At 37.9% G+C, this 17,116-nt stretch overlaps 1 protein-coding gene across 3 annotated transcripts in view; it reads left to right on the forward strand.

Moving 5' to 3' along the window:
* Positions 1–17,116, forward strand: part of FAM210A (family with sequence similarity 210 member A) — a 39,835-nt gene that overhangs the window by 3,833 nt on the left and 18,886 nt on the right. The gene's annotated exons all lie outside the window — the stretch shown is intronic.

A 17,116-nucleotide genomic window follows, 5' to 3' on the forward strand; every position in this document is an offset into this window, starting at 1 on the left:
AAATGGTTGAATTACAATGCAAAATGAATTCCCCATCTAACAGAGTATCTGCTGTTAAAATAAGGACATTGATTGAGAAGGAATGCAAACCTCAAATTTGGAATGGGGTACGGGGCCCCTAAATTTTTTAAATTTTATTTTGTTATGTTAATCACCATAACATTACACCATTAGTTTTTGGGGTTTTTTTAAAGATTTTATTCATTTATTTGAGAGAGTGAGAGAGAGAGAGAGCACAAGAGGGGGGAGCGGGAGAGGGAGAAGCAGACTCCTTGCTGAGCAGGGAGCCCGATGCGGGACTCGATCCTGGGACTCCAGGATCATGACCTGAGCCGAAGGTAGTCGCTTAACCAACTGAGCCACCCAGGCGCCCTACACCATTAGTTTTTGATGTAGTATTCCATGATTCATTTTTGCGTATAACACCCAGTGCTCCATTCAGTACGTGCCCTCTTTAATACCCATCACCAGGCTAACCCATCCCCTCACCCCCCTCCCCTCTAGAACCCTCAGTTTGTTTCTCAGAGTCCATAGTCTCTCATCGTTCATCTCCCCCACCGATTTCCCCCCACTTCATTTCTCCCTTCCTACTATCTTTTTTTTTAACATATAATGTATTATTTGTTTCAGAGGTACAGGTCTGTGATTCATCAGTCTTACACAATTCACAGCGCTCACCATAGCACATACCCTCCCCAATGTCTATCACCCAGCCTCCACATCTTTCCCACCCCCCACCACTCCAGCAACCCTCAGTTTGTTTCCTGAGATTAAGAATTCCTCATATCAGTGAGATCATATGATACATGTCTTTCTCTGATTGACTTATTTTGCTTAGCATAATACCCTCTAGTTCCATCCTCATCATTGAAAATGGCAAGATTTCGGTTTTTTGATGGCTGCATAATATTCCATATATATACTACATCTTCTTTATCCATTCATCTGTTGATGGGCATCTTGTGAGCCCCTAAATTTTAATCCATTGTCTTTGCCAGCAAAAGCAGCCCTTCCACTCCTCTTTGAGAATTTAACCCTGCTTTGTGTGAAGTACCTATAATGGCCTTCCCAGAGGTATTTGCCTTGTAAGACATAGCTGATTCTCCTTAGGAACTATCCCTACTACCCTTCTTTGCCGCTATATGTTTCTTTTTTCATAGCAGTTATCTTCTAACATCCTATGTAATTTACTTATTTATTGTGTTTACTACTTAGTGGTCTCACAAGACGAATGAACCTATCCCCCTCTTCCCTTGAAAAATGAGCCAAAGTTATTAGGGGTGAATTTTCTCAACTTCAGCCTTCCCACTTCCAAAGTTACCTGTATCCACACCCATTTCAGAATCCCTTAACTCCTTCCTCAGAAAGGAAGTCCTAGCAGGTCCTCAAAGGGCAGCTACAAAGTGTGTCCCATGCAGAGGTGTGCCGCACTCTAAAGCCCACGTGATTTTTTTTTTTTTTATTTATACACATAGAAATCTGGGAAATTTTTGTGGGGTTGGATATTAAAGGTATGGGATAATGGTGGAAGGAACATAAAGTTGGACCAGGCCAAATTTACTGATATAGGAACCACTAAGCAAAGATTCTGGATTCACTGTTACAGCTTGAGGGATTAGGAAGGGCTTCTGACAGTTTGGTTGGTTGGCTGAAGCTTGGACCAAAAGGTGACCCACGCTTCATGAAGTTAAAATACCAGACCTGCCTTGGTATACTATAGAGGAAGGGATCCAAAGGCGTAGGGGGATTGGAATGGTAGAGTGGATTTATCATGTAAGCCCAGCTCACCCACTCTGGGAGGGTCTAGAGGAGATACCTTTCACCATGACAGTGAGAAATAAATTTATGAGGGGAGCCCCGGCATCCATGAAGAACTTTGTGATTGCTCTTCTCTGAGTCAGAAATTACAGCAGAAACTGCTGCCACTGAACTAGGGATCCTTAAATACAGTGAGGATAATGGGAAATTGAGCAGATATTACAGAGAGACCTATTTTCTTAATGGCATATCTTACATGCTGGAGGAAAGAAGCCAGAGGAGGGAAGGAGAATAGCAGTAGAAAAATACAAGGAAAATGTGGCTGAGCAGAGTCTTGGAGAAGACAGAAAAAGGTTAGATCTAGAACACAGGTGGAGGACTGAGTTTCTTTTCTGAGGAAGGAGTTAGGGATTATGAAATGGGTGTGGATGCAGGTAACTTTGGAAGTGGGAAGGCTTAAGTTGAGAAAATTCACCCCTAATACCTTTGGCTCATTTTTCAAGGGAAGAGGGGGATAGGTTCATCTGTCTTGTAAGTCTTTACTTACAAGTCTGTCTTTACTAAGTAGTAAACAATAAATCAGTGAATTATATAGGATGTTAGAAGATAACTGCTATGAAAAAAGAAACATAGAGCAAGATAAGGAAGATTGGGATGTTGGGAAGGGAGGGTTGGAAGTGGTATTGTGATTTTAAATAGGGTAGTCAATGCCATTTGAAAAAAGACTCATAGGAAGTGAAAGAATAAGCCATGCAGACATCTGGAGAAAGACTTTATTCCAAGCAGAGGGAACAGCTAGTGCAAAATTCTTGGAGTGGCTTTTTTAACATGTTGGAAGAGCTGCAAAGGGGGGCCAGTGTGGCTGGAGCAGAGAAAAAGACAGTAGGCAATGCATTCAGAGAAGAAAAAGGAAGAGATATGTGGGGTATTGTAGATGATTGTAATTACAGACTTAAGCTTTTACTCTAAGAGAAATTGGAGAGTTTTAAACAGGAGAGACATGATTTTATGTATCTTTTATATTTTATCATGGCCTGAAAATAAAGTATAAGAGATTTGAGGACATTGGGAAAGGTATGGAATGGTCATTGAAAGGAAAGGGAGAGGAAGCTTATTGGATCAGGAACCACTGTGAGTTGTCACATAACATTCACAGCCTTTCTGAAATAAGATGTACCCTCAATATATGTTGGGTACTAATTTACTCAATTGTGTGATTTTTGTTAGTGCTCAGCTACGAGATATAGGAAAAACAGATAGATGGACTAGCTCAAGATTAGATTTTGTGGGCTGGTATTTGCAGATGGACAAAGTAGTAATTCAGGTAATGCACTGGAGACTTGAGGCTGGTTAAAGACTTCTGAATGAAACCAGGAGGAGCTGTTAGATTTTAAAGAAAAAGGAAGGTAAGGTGGAGTAAGGCCCTGGAACTAGAGCCCAGAGAGTAAGGGAGTGAAGACTGTAAGTAGAAGAGGCTGCAGAGGGTGGGATAGCATGGTTTCAGGATTTCAGTTGTGGAAAAATATCAGATGACTTCAAGGTGGAATGCATTGCTAAAGAAGCTGGAATTTTGCCTGGGTCACCCAAGTGGAATAATGATAAAACTTTAGATTAAGGAAGAATATGAATTTGGTTTGGCCAGGTCAACAGATGAGAAGGTAAAGAAGGAAAACTAGAACTAATTATTGTTATAGCATACTAAATGCTAGATACTTAACATATTTTATCTTATTTCATCATCATAAATATCATAGTATAAAAGTGTAATTAACCCCACTTTAAGGATGAAGAAAAAAGCTAAATAAAGTAATGCCAGAAAGGGCTGGAACTCAGATCTTTCTGACTGCAAAGCCTGCGTTTTTCCCATTGCAATGTAATAACACCTGCCAGACCCAGAAAAGAAGGGAATGGAAGTGGAACCATGTAGATTCTGGACCAGTGTTACTATTAGAGATCACCCTGGCTTGCCTTAGGAAATTTAGATCCTCTGAAAAGACAAAAAGACATAAACATTTTGTGTAAATGAACATATTTATGTAGTAATTTTGGAAAAATCATTGATTTTCTATATAAAATAAATGATACATTTGACATTTAAGACTGCTCTGGAATCAGTGAATTATTAATGAAATTCCTTGGGAATTCACTAGGGGGCATAACTTAACCTTTCCTGAAGATTAAGAATTTAACAATGGCTCCATCATTGCCACAGCTTGTATATTTATGTTGCTCAATTCTTGTATTAGAAAGCGCAAAAGCAGAATAGGTTGAAGGACGTTGAAGGAGGTGGATTATATAACAGAAATTAAATTGAAGGTATCAAATTCATTGAGGAGTAGGAAAATGCAGTACTACGAACTTGCATGCGTTTACTTTTTCTAAGCATCAGTCAAGGTGTGATTAAGGCAGATTGAAATGAATAAATTAGAATATTTAATCTGTTGAAAGAAGAAAATTTGGTGGTAATTGAGAGTTTATATAACTAAAGGCAATTCTTTTCTTCATTTGTCCCTTTTATTATGTTCCAACCTAATGAGTTCTACAATTTATCCCTTCCTCATACCTGTGATTCAAGGTAAAGCTATATTAAATATCAGTTGTATTTGGCAAGGCCACGGTGTACTTAAAAAAAAAAAAGTTAATGGATTTTATTTTTTAGAGAAGTTTAGGTTTACAGAAACATGGAACAGAGATAGTACAGAGAATTCCCGTATTATCCACCCCTACCCCCAGTTTCTCCTGCTATTAACATCTGGTAATAGTGTTGTACACTTGTTAGAATTGAAGTACTGGTATTGATACATTATTAGTGTACATAGTTTACATTAGAGTTCGCTCTTTGTGTTGTACAGTTCATTCTATGGGTTTTGACAAATGTATGATGACATTTATCCACCATTACAGGATCATGTAGAATGTTTTGCTGCCCTAAAAAGGCGCGGTGCTCCACTTAATCATCTCTTCCCTCCCCTACCCTGCAGCCTCTGGAAACCACTGCTATTTTTACTGTCTCTATAGTTTTGTCATTTCCAGAATGTCATATAGTTGGAATAATGCAGTGTATAGCCCTTTCAGACTGACTTCTTTCACTTAGCAACATGTTTCCCTCCATGTTTTTTCCTGGTTTCATAGATCATTTATTTTTATCACTAAATAATATTCCTTTGTATGGTGGTACCTCAGTGTGCTTATCCATTCACCTATTCAAAGACTTCATGATTGTTTCCAGGTGGGGGCAGTTATGGATAAAGCTGCTATAAAGTTTGTGTGCAGGTTTTTGTGTAGACTTTTCCACTTACTTGGGTAAGTACCTAGGAGTGCTATTGCTGGCGCATACAGTAAGCCTATGTTTAGCTCTCTTTGAAACTGCCAAACTGTCTTTCACGTTGCCTATTACCATTTTGCATTCCCATTATCAATGAATGAGAGTTCCTGTTCCACGTCCCCAACAGCATTTGGTGTTTGTTAATGTTTTGGATACTAGTTATTCTAATAGGTGTGTAGTGGTATCTCATTATTGTTTTTTTGTTTTGTTTTTTTTTTGTTTTTTTTTTTAAAGATTTTATTTATTTATTTGAGACAGAGAGAATGAGATATAGAGAGCATGAAAGGGAGGAGGGTCAGAGGGAGTAGCAGACTCCCTGCCGAGCAGGGAGCCCGATGCGGGACTCGATCCCGGGACTCCAGGATCATGACCTGAGCCGAAGGCAGTCGTTTAACCAACTGAGCCACCCAGGCGCCCTCTCATTATTGTTTTAATTTGCAATTCCCCAGTGACAAATGATGTTGAGCATCTTTTTTTAATTGAGATATAATGACATATGACATTATTTTCAAGCATACAACATAATGATTCAACATCTATCACCACGTGTCTTTCTCCCCAGCCTCTGGCAACCATCAGTCTGTTCTCTATACCGGTGAGTTCAGATTTCTTTTTTTTTTTTTAAGATTCCACATATAAGTGAGATCACATAGTATTTATCTTTCTCTGTCTGACATTTCATTTAATATAATGCCATTAAGATCCATCCATGCTGTTGCAAATGGCAAAATTTTATTCTTTTTATGGCTGAATAATTTTCCATTGTATTTGTATACCACATTTTTTTAATCCATTCATCCACTGATGGACACATAGGTGGTTTCTGTGTCTTGGCTATTGTAAATAATGCTGCAGTGAACATGGAGGTGCATATATCTTTTTGAGTTAGTGTTTTTTTTTCTTTGGATAAATACCCAGAAGTGGAATTGCTGGATCATATGGTAGTTCTGTTTTTTGAGGAACTTCTATACTGTTTCCTGTTGTGGCTACACCAATTTACATCCCCACCAACAATGCTCAGCACTTTTCTCCACATTCTCACCAACATTTGTTTTTCTTTTTTTTTTTTTTTTAAATAATAGCCATTCTCACAGGTGTGAGGTGATTGAACATCTTTTCAGATGTTTATTTGCTGTGTCTTCTTTAGTGAGATGTCTGTTCATATCTTCAGCTCATTTTGTAATTGTTGAGTTTAAGGAATTATTTTTGGATTTTAGATACAAGTCTTTTATCTGGTATGTGCTTTGCAAATATTTTCTCCCCATTTGTGGTTTGTCTTTTTATTCTCTTAATAGTGTCTTTCATTAGAGCAGTTTTTAATTTTAATAAAGTCCAACTTACCTTTTTTTTTTTTAATGGATCCTGCTTTTGGTGGTGTATCTAGCAAGTCATTGCCAAACTCAAAGTCACTTAGACTTTATTCTATGTTTTCTTCTAGAAATGTTATAGTTTCGCATTTTACATTTAGGCCTATGATGCATTTTGACTTAAATTTTGTGAAAGGTTTAAGGTCTGTGTCTATGTTCACTTTTTGCATGTGGACATCTGGTTGCAGTACCATTTGTTGGAAAAACTATCCTTTCTCCATTGAATCTCTTTTGAGCCTTTGTCAAAGCTCAGTTGACTATATATGTGTGCATCTCCTTCTGGACTCTGTTCTGTTGGTCTGTGTCTTTGCTTTCTCCAACACTACACTGTCTTGGTTATTGTAGCTTTATAATAAGTCTTAAAATTGAGTAGTGTATCAGTGATTTTTTTTTTTTTTTTTTTTGGTCTTATTGCACTAGCTAGGAATTGCAGTACAATGTTGAGTAAGAGTGGTGAGAGAGGACATCCTTGCCTTGTTCCTGGTCTTAGGAGGAAAGTGCCCAGTCTCTTTCCTTAAGTAACACATTAGCCATGGATTTGTTGTAGGTGTTCTTCATCAGATTGAGGAAGTTCCCCTGTACTCTTAGTTTGCTCAGAGTTTAAAAAATCATGAATGGGTGCTGGATTTTGTCAAATGGTTTTGCTGGATCGATCCATATGATCATATGATTTTTCTTTAGCTTGTTGATATGATGCATTACATTGATTTTAACTGTTCAATCATTCTTATCTGGACTAATTTCACTTGGTTTGGTGTATAATTGTTTTTAAACATTAATGGATTGGATTTGTTAATATTTTGTTGAAGATTTTTACATGTATATTAACGAGAGATATTGGTTTATAGTTTTCCTTACTTCATCTGGTTTTGGTCATAGGCTAATGCTGGCCTCATAAAATGAGTTAGGAAGTCTCTCTTCTCCTTCCATTTTCTGGAAGAGATTGTGGAGAATTGACATTATTTCTGCCATAAATATTTGATAGAATTCACTAGTAAAAACACCTGGGCCTGGTGCTCTCTTTTTTTTGAAAGCTTAATTCTTACTGATTCAATTTCTTTTTTTTTTCTTTTTTTTTCTTTTTTTTTTTTAATTTATTTATTCATGAAAGTCAGAGAGAGAGGCAGAGGCAGAGGGAGAGAAGCAGGCTCCCCACCTAGCAGGGAGCCCGATGCGGGACTCAATCCCAGGACCCTGGGATCATGACCTGAGCCGAAGGCAGACATTTAACCATCTGAGCCACCCAGGCGCCCCTGATTCAATTTCTTTAAAAGATACAGGACTATTCTGGTCATCTTTTTCTTCTTGTATGAGTTTTGGTAGTTTGTATTTTTCAAGGACTGGCTCCATTACAGCTAAGTTACCATATTGGTGGGCATAAAGTTGTTTACAGTATTCCTTATCACTTTCTAAATGTCTGTGGGTGAGTAGTCAAGACTCCTGTTTCATTTCTGATATTAGTAATTTGTGTTTTCTCCCTTGGGAAACCTAGGGAGATATTTTTCAGAGAACCAGATTTTGGTTTTGTTATATTTTCTGTTGTTTTCCTTTTCAGTTTCGTTGATTGTTGCTGTGATGATGATGGTGGTGATGTCTGCTTGCTTTAGGTTTATATTCCTCTTCTCTTTCTAGTTTCCTAAAGTGAAAGCTTATCTTACTAAGTTTACATCATTTATTTTTTCTAATATGTGCATTCAGTGCTATAAATTTCTCTGTAAGCCTGCTTTACTGCATCCCACAAATTTCAATAAGTTGTATTTCCATTTTTAATTCAAAATATTTTCAAACTTATTTTTAGACTTTTTTGACCTATGGATTATTTAGAAGTATGTTGCTTAATTTCCAGGGGTTTTCCAGCTGTCTTTCTGTTAGTGATTTCTAGTTTAATTCCCTTATGGCCTGAGAATATATTTTGCATGATTTTTATTCTTTTAAATATGTTAAGGGGTCTTTTATGGCTCAGAATGTGGTCTATTTTGTTGAATGTTTCATGTAATAAGCTTGAGTAGAATGTATATTCTGCTGTTGTTGAATGGAGTATTCTATAAATGTCAATTAGATAAAGTTGATTAATAGTTTTTAGTTCAACTATATCCTTAGTGATTTTCTGGCCGCTGGATCTATCAAATACTGACAGAGGAGTGTTGAAGTTTCCAATTATAATAATGGAAATGTCTGTTTCTACGTTCAGTTCTGTCAATTTTTGCCCTGTACTTCAATCTTCTTTTATCAGACGTATACATGTTTATGAATGTTATGTTTTCCTTATGTTATCATTGCATTATTATTTATTATCAAATACCCCTCTTTTTCACTGATAAACAAGAAATTTGCAAAGTCTGCTTTGTCTGAAATTAATATAGCTACTCCATCTTTAAAAAAAAAAAATCAGTGTTAATATGGTATGTTTTTCTCCATCCCTTGACTTGTAACTTAGTCTAAGTCTTTATATTTAAAGTGTGTGTTTTTTAGACAAAATGTAGTTGGCTTTTTTTTATTCTCTGACAATTCGTCTTTTAATTGGCTTAATAACTTACCATGTTTGCAAATGTTTTTTATTCATTGCCATTTGTTCTTTCTTTTTCCCTTTTTTTGTCTTCTGTGGCTTTAACTGAGAATTTTATATGATTCTATTTTATCTCCTCTTTCAGTGTATCAATTGCACTTTAAAAAAAAATTATTTATTTGAGAGAGAGAGCGTGTGCTCAAGTGTGGTGGGAAGGGGGCAGAGGGAGAAAAGGCATAAGGACCCTGAGATCATGACCTGAGCCGAAACCAAGAGTCTGATGCTAAACTGACTGCACTACCCAGGCGCCCCTCAATTGCATTTTTAAAATAAATTTTTAGTGGTTTCCCTAAATTTCATAATACACTTTTATCTCATCTAAACCACCTTCAAATGATACTAAAATATTTCATATGTAGTTGGAAGTACCTTACCATGGAGTATTATCATAGAGTATTCTCAACTCCTTGTAACAGTGCTATTATTCACTTAATGTAATGTTACTAGTATTATTAAACAGTTAATTCTAGATCAATTAATAATTTTAAAAGATCTTATCTTTGTTGAGCCTTCCCTGTCAATCTTTTGGTTTTTTTTTTTTTAATTTAAATTTAGTTAGCCAACATATAGTAGTACATCATTAGTTTCAGATTTAGTGTTCAGTGATTCATCAGTTGCTTATAACACCCAGTGCTCATCACATCTTGTGCCCTCCTTAATGCCCGTCACTCAGTTGCCCCATCCCCTCCAACTCCCCTTCTGTAACCCTCAGTTTGTTTCCCAGAATCCAGAGTCTCTCGTGGATTGTCTCCCTCTCTGATTTCTTCCCATTCATTTTTCCCTCTTTCCCCCTATGGCCCTCCACGCTATTCCTTATGTTCCACATATGAGTGAAAGCATATGATAATTGTTCCATCCATGTTAATGTAAATGGTAGGTATTCATCCTTTCTAATGGCTGAGTAATATTCTATTGTATCTACGAACCACATCTTCTTTATCCATTCATCTGTTGAAGGACATCTCAGCTCTTTCCACAGTTTAACTATAGTGGACATTGCTGCTATGAACATTGGGGTGCAGGTGCCCCTTCATTTTACTACATCTGTATCTTTGGGGTAAATACCCGGTAGTGCAATTGCTGGGTCATAGGGTAGCTCTATTTTTAACTTTTTGAGGAACCTCCATACTGTTTTCCAGAGTGGCTGTACCAGCTTGCATTCCCACCAGTACTGTAAGGTTTCCCTTTCTCCACATCCTCGCCAACATTTGCTTTTTCCTGTCTTGTTAATTTTCATCATTCTGACTGGTGTGAAGTGGTATCATTGTGGTTTTGATTTGTATTTCCCTGATAGCAAGTGATGTGGAGCATTTTTTATGTGTCTGTTGGTCATTTGTATGTCTTCTTTGGAGAAGTGTTTGTTCATGTCTTCTGCCCATTTCTTGACTGGATTATTTGTTTTTTGGGTGTTGAGTTTTATAAGTTCTTTATAGATCTTGGATACCACCCCTCTATCTGATATGTCGTTTGCAAATATCTTCTCCCATTCTGTAGGTTGTTTTTTGGTTTTGTTGACTGTTTCCTTATCTGTGCAGAAGCTTTTTATCTTGATGAAGCCCCAGTAGTTCATTTTTGCTTTTGTCCCTTGCCTTTAGAGACCCGTCTTGCAAGAAGTTGCTGCAGCTGAGGTCAAAGAGGTTGCTGCTTGTGTTCTCTAGGATTTTGATGGATTCCTGTCTTATATTTAGGCCTTTCATCCATTTTGAGTTTATCTTTGTGTATGGTGTAAAGAATGGTCCAGTTTCATTCTTTCACATGTGGCTGTCCAGTTTTCCCAAACCATTTATTGAAGAGACTGTCTTTTTTCCATTGGATATTCTTCCCCACTTTGTCAAAGATTAGTTGAACATAGAGTTGAGGGTACATTTCTGGGCTCTCTATTCTGTTCCATTGATCTCTGTGTCTGTTTTTGTGCCAGTACCATGCTGTCTTGATGATCACAGCTTTGTAATATAACCTGAAGTCAGGCATTGTGATGCCCCCAGCTTTGTTTTTCTTTTTCAACATTCCTCTGGCTAAATGGGGTCTTCTGTGGTTCCATACAAATTTTAGGATTGTTTGTTTCAGCTCTGTGAAAAATGACAATGGTATTTTGATAGGAGTTGCATTGAATGTGTAGGTTGCTCTGAGTAGCATAGATAGTTTAACAATATTTATTCTTCCAATCCATGAGCATGGAATGTTTTTCCATCTTTTTGTGTCTTCTTTAATTTCTTTTCATAAATGTTCTATAGCTTTTAGACTACGGATCCTTTACCTTTTTGGTTAGGTTTATTCCTAAGTATCTTACAGTTTTTGGTGTATTTGTAAATGGGATCGATTCCTTAATTTCTCCTTCTTCAGTCACATTGTTACAGTGTATAGAAATGCAACTGATTTCTGTGCATTGATTTTGTATCCTGCCACGTTGCTGAATTGCTGTTTGAGTTCTATCAATTTTGGGGTAGAGTCTTTTGGGTTTTCCACGTAAGTATCATGTTATCTGTGAAGAGTGAGAGTTTGACTTCTTCTTTGCCAATTTGAATGCCTTTTATTTCTTTTTGTTGTTTGATTGCTGAGGCTAGGATTTCTAGTACTATGTTGAACAACAGTGGTGAGAGTGGGCATCCCTGTCATGTTCGTGACCTTAGGGAAAAAGCTCTCAGTTTTTCCCCATTGAGAATGATATTTGCTGTGGACTTTTTGTAGATGGCTTTGATGATATTGAGGTGTGTTCCCTCCATCCCTACACTGTGGAGAGTTTTAATCAAGAGAGGATGCTGTATTTTGTCAGATGCTTTTTCTGCATCAATTGAGACGATCATAGGGTTCTTGTCCTTTCTTTTATTAATGTCTCACATTGATTGATTTGCGAATGTGAACCACCCTTGCAACCCAGGAAGAAATCCTACATGGCCGTGGTGAATAATCCTTTTAATGTACTGTTGGACCCTATTGGCTAGTATCTTGGTGAGAAATTTGTCAGCCATGTTCCTCAGGGATGTTGGTCTGTAACTCTCCTTTCTGATGGGGTCTTTGCCTGGTTTGGGGTTCAAGGTAATGCTGGCTTCAGAGAATGAGTTTGGAAGTTTTCCTTCCATTTCTATGTTTTGAAACAGCTTCAAAAGAATATGTAATAGTTCTTTAAATGTTTGGTAGAATTCCCCTGAGAAGCCGTCTGGCCCTAGACTCTTGCTTTTTGGGAGATTTTTGATTACTGCTTCAGTTTCTTTGCTGGTTATAGTTCTGTTCAGGTTTTCTATTTCTTCCTCTTTCAGTTTTGGTAGTTTATGAGGTTCCAGGGATGCATCCATTTCTTCCAGATTGATTAATTTTATGGCATATAGTTGCTCATAATGTGTTCTTAAATTGTTTGTATTTCTTTAGTGGTGGTCTTGATCTCTCCATTTCATTCATGATTTTATTAATTTGGGTCCTTTCTCTTTTCTTTTGGTAAGTCTGGCTAGATGTTTATTGGTCTTATTAATTCTTTCATAGAAGGAGATTTTAAGTTCATTGATCTGTTCTCCTGTTCTTTTGGTTTCTATTTCTTTGATTTCTACTCTCATCATTACTATTTCTCTTCTTCTGCTTGGGTTAGCCTTTATTTGCTGTTCTTCAACTCCTTTAGTTGTAAGTTTAGCTTATGTATGTAGGACTTATCTAATTTTTTGAGAAAGGCTTCTTTTGCTATGTACTTCCCTCTTAGGACTGCCTTTCCCGTATCCCAAAGGTTTTGAACATTTATGTTTTCATTTTCATTTGTTTCCATGATTTTTTTAAATTCTTCTTTAATTTCCTTGTTGACCCATTCATTCTTTAGTAGGATACTCTCTAACCTCCAAGTGTTTGAGTTCCTTCCAAATTTCCTCTTGTGATTGAGTTCAAGTTTTAAAGCATTGTGTTCCGAAAATATGCAGGGAATAATACCAGTCTTTTGGTACTGGTTGAGATCTGATTTGTGACCCAGTATGTGATCTATTCTGGAGAATGTGCCACGTGAACTCAAGAATGTATATTCTGTTGTTTTAGCATGGAATGTTCTGTACAGATCTACGAAGTCCATCTGGTCCAATGTGTCATTCAAAGCTCTTGTTTCTTTGTTGATTCTCTGCTTAGATGATCTGTCCATTGCTGTGAGTGGGGTGTTAAAGTTCCCTGCTATTATTCTGTTATCAATGTGTTTCTTTAATTTGGTTATTAATTGGTTTATATAATTGGTTGCTCCGAAGTTAGGAGTATAAATATTTGTAATTGTTAAATTTTCCTTTTGAATAGACTCTTTAAGTATGACATAGTGTTCCTCTTCATCCCTTACTACAGTCTTTGGTTTAAAAGCTAATTTGTGTGATAGGAGGATTGCTTCCCCAGCTTTCTTTTGAGGTCCATTAGCATGAGAAATGGTTCTCCTTCACTTTCAAGGAAGTGTCTTTAGGTCTAAAATGAGTCTCTTGTAGACAATATATGGATGGGTCTTGCTTTTTTATCCAATCTGATACTCTGTGTGTTTTGATTGGAGCATTTAGCCAATTTACATTCAGAGTAACTACTGGAAGGTATGAATTTAGTGCCATTGAATTACCTGTAAAGTCCCTGTTTCTGTAGACTGTCTGTTTCTTTCTGATCTCTGTTACTTTTGGGCTCTCTCTTCACTTAAAGGTTCCCCTTTAATATTTCTTGCAGAGCTGATTTAGTGGTCACAAATTCCTTTAGTTTCTGTCTGTCCTGGAAGCTCTTTCTCTCTTCTTCCATTCTGAATGACAGTCTTGCTGGATAAAGAATTCTTGGCTGCATGTTTTTCTCATTTAGTACCCTGAATATACCATGCTAGCCCTTTCTGGCCCACCAGGTTTCTGTGGCTAGGTCTGATGTTAATCTGATATTCCTCACTCTGTAGGTTAGGAGTCTCTTGTCTCGAGCTGCTTTCAGGATTTTCTCTTTTTCTCTGAAATTTGCAAGCTTCAGTATTATATTTTGGGGTGTTGATCTATTTTTATTGATTTTGGGAGCAGTCCTGTCTACCTCTTGGACATGAATGCTTGTTTCCTTCCCCAGATTAGGGAAGTTCTCAGCTGTGATTTGCCCAAATAGACCTTCTGGTCATTTCTCTCTATAATTCTGATATTGGTATGTTTCATGGCATCAGTGATTTCTCGAAGCCTGTCTTCCTGCACTATTAGTCATTTTCTGTTTTCTTCAGTTTCCTTCCTTTCCATCAACCTGTCTTCTAGATCACTTACTCTCTCTTCTGCCTCATTTACCCTGCCTGTTAGAGCATACAATTTAGACTGCATCTCAGTTATAGCATTTTTAATTTTGGCCTGATTAGGTCTCATTTCTGCACTAAGAGATTCTCTAGTGTCTTTTATGCTTTTTTTTTGGCCCAGCTATTAACTTTATAATGGTTTCCTGAATTCCAGCTCTGACATCTTACTTTTATCCATATCAATTAGATCTGCGGCAGAGAACATTACTTCTGGTTCTTTGTTTTGTTGTGAATTTCTCCTAGTCATTTTGCCCAGAGAAGAATGGATGAGCAAATGAGCAGAATCAAAAATATTCACCACAACCCAATCAAAATACACACTAGACAAATCCGAAGAGATCAGAAACCAAAACAGAAGAGCAAACAAAAACAAAACAAAAAAGGGGGGTAGAATCTAATATCACAGGGTGGACAAAACAGGGTGATCCACTTGTTCCTGAGAGAATTTTGGTCTGTGTGTTAGAAGACACTAAATCCCAAAATTGCAAAGAGAGCAAAACTTGTATATATACAAAAATAAAATAGAAGAGTGAAAAAAAGGCCAATAATGAAGCATATATCTATAAAATGTAGGTGTAAAAAGTTAAAAAAGCGACTTAAAAACAAAGTGTTGATAAAGTAAGAAACTAGTTGAAAAGGGAAAAAAGAAAGAAAAGAAATGGGAAATTTTAGACTGAAAGATAAATCATGAGAAAAAACCTTGAGTTCTATATACTATTTTCTCCTAGTGCTAGTTTTACAGTCTTGTGGGATCTATAACCTTGTGCACTTGTTCTTCCAGTTGGTCTTCTGGGGAAGGGGCCTGCTGTGCTGCTTCTCAGGTGTCTGTACCTGGGTGGAGTTGCCCTGCCTCTTGCCAGGGGGCTGGGCTCAGTGTTAGTGGTCCTCAGTGTGGCTTTTGTTCCCTGAAGGCTCTCTGTGCCTCTTTAGAGGAGCAAAATAAAAATGGCCGTGCCCTGATCTCCAGCCCCAGAGCCAAAAGATCATGGTCCCCTCTCTTCAGTAAACCCTCTGGGATAAATGGTCTTCACTTTTGTGTGTGCCAAACTCTGCAGACTCCTGCGGTGTGTGTTGACAGTGATCCTCCCGGGGGCTGTCCGAGGGTCCCCAGTTACTGCCCTTTGTGGGGTCCTGCTGCTGAGAGTGGTCAAGGGATCATGCATGGACCTGCTCCACCCCTCCTGGGGGACAGCTAAGTGTCAGCATACTGTCCTTTCTGGGGCCACCACCCTGAGAGCTGTTTCCAGGTTGTGGGCACACCCATTCTGCTCCTCCCAGGGAATGGCAGATGGTCCCCGCATTCCAGTCTGTTGCAGGGTCCCCAGGCAGAGAGCAGTCACCCAATCAGGCCCGGGTCGCAGTTTATGGCAACCAGAGCTGAGAACCCCCTTCTGGGCTCCCTGACTGTAAAACCAGTTTCCTCATTTCACTGCTTGAGTACTCTACTGGCTCAGACACCCCCATTAGTTCTGTAACTCCTGGAGTCCTGAGATCACATTGACCCACTTAGAATTCTGCCCCTTTCATCCCCTGAGCATCTTTCAGGCAGGGATGTCTCTCACTGGAGCAGATTTCTGAGAGTTCCAATTTTGCCTTCTGGGGCTATATCACTTTCCTGTAGCAGGCTTATGGAGGCTCCCTCTCCTCTCCATTTATTTTCCAATATCTGCCCTCAGATTCACTTCTCCACACCTCCTACCTTGCAAAAAGCAGTCACTTTTCTACTTGTAGAGTTCCAGGTATTTTTTCTTACATCTCCAGCTGAATTCATGGTGTTCAGAATGGTTTGATAGTTATCTAGCTAAATTCAAGGGACCAGATGGAACAAAGTCCCCTACTCTACCACCATCTTGCCTCCTCCTCCTGCAATTTCTAACCTCAGTCCTTCTTTTTCTATGTTATTTCCTTCTTGAAGGTCAAGTCTACTGACAGTGAATTCCTTCCATTTTTTTGTTTGATAGAACCTTTATTTCTTCTTTTGATGGATAATTTTGTTGCATATAGAATTCAAGTTTGATGGTTTTTCTGTACATGCTTTAAATATTCGCTTTATTCTCTTGTGTGCCTGGTTTCTGTTGAGAAATTGCCTCTACCTTTATCCTTGTTCCCCTCTAGGTAAGGTGTTTGTTTTGGGGGGATTTTTTTTTCCCCCTAGCTTCTTTCAAGATTTTCTTTTTGTCTTTGATTTTCTGCAACTTGAATATGATATGCTCAGATAAGGGTTTTAGATAATTATCCTACTTGGTTCTCAGAGCTACCTGGACCTGTGGTTTGGTGTTTGTTAGGAATTTTGGAAAATTCTCTTTTATACTTCTTTCTCTGTTCTCCTTCTGGCATTCCTATCATGTGTGTGTTATACCTTTTGAAGTTGAAGTTGTCCCATATGCTTGGATGTTTTATTCTGGTATTTTTATATGTGTGTTGGTCAGGGGAGAAGGTTTCATTTTTTTTTTCCTCTTTGCATTTCAGTTTAGGAAGTTTCTGTTGGCCTCCCTTTGAGCTCACCAATTCTTTCCTTGGCTCTGTGGATTATGAGTCCCTTAAAGGCATTCTTCATTTCTGTTAGAGTGTTTTTGTTTTGTAGCATTTCCTTTTGATTCTTAGAATTTCCATTCTGCTTACATTCTGTGTTGTTTACTTTTCCCATTCAAACTTTTAACATATTAAGGGTTAATTTTTAAGTCCTCAAAACTTCCCAAGCTGAAGATGCTACATTGATTTTAGAAGTCATTTATTAGAGATAAATTGAGTCTTTTAAAAACTAACAAGTTGTTGACATTCATGGAACTGAATTAGATTGAACACCCACTAGATGTCAGGTTTTGCGCTAGTCCCTGTACCTACTGGGAATTAAC

The sequence above is a fragment of the Mirounga angustirostris genome, unplaced genomic scaffold (genome assembly GCF_029215605.1).
Source record: "Mirounga angustirostris isolate CCGP_5_RB_7025 unplaced genomic scaffold, mMirAng1.0.hap1 SCAF_14, whole genome shotgun sequence".
Taxonomy (NCBI): domain Eukaryota; kingdom Metazoa; phylum Chordata; class Mammalia; order Carnivora; family Phocidae; genus Mirounga; species Mirounga angustirostris.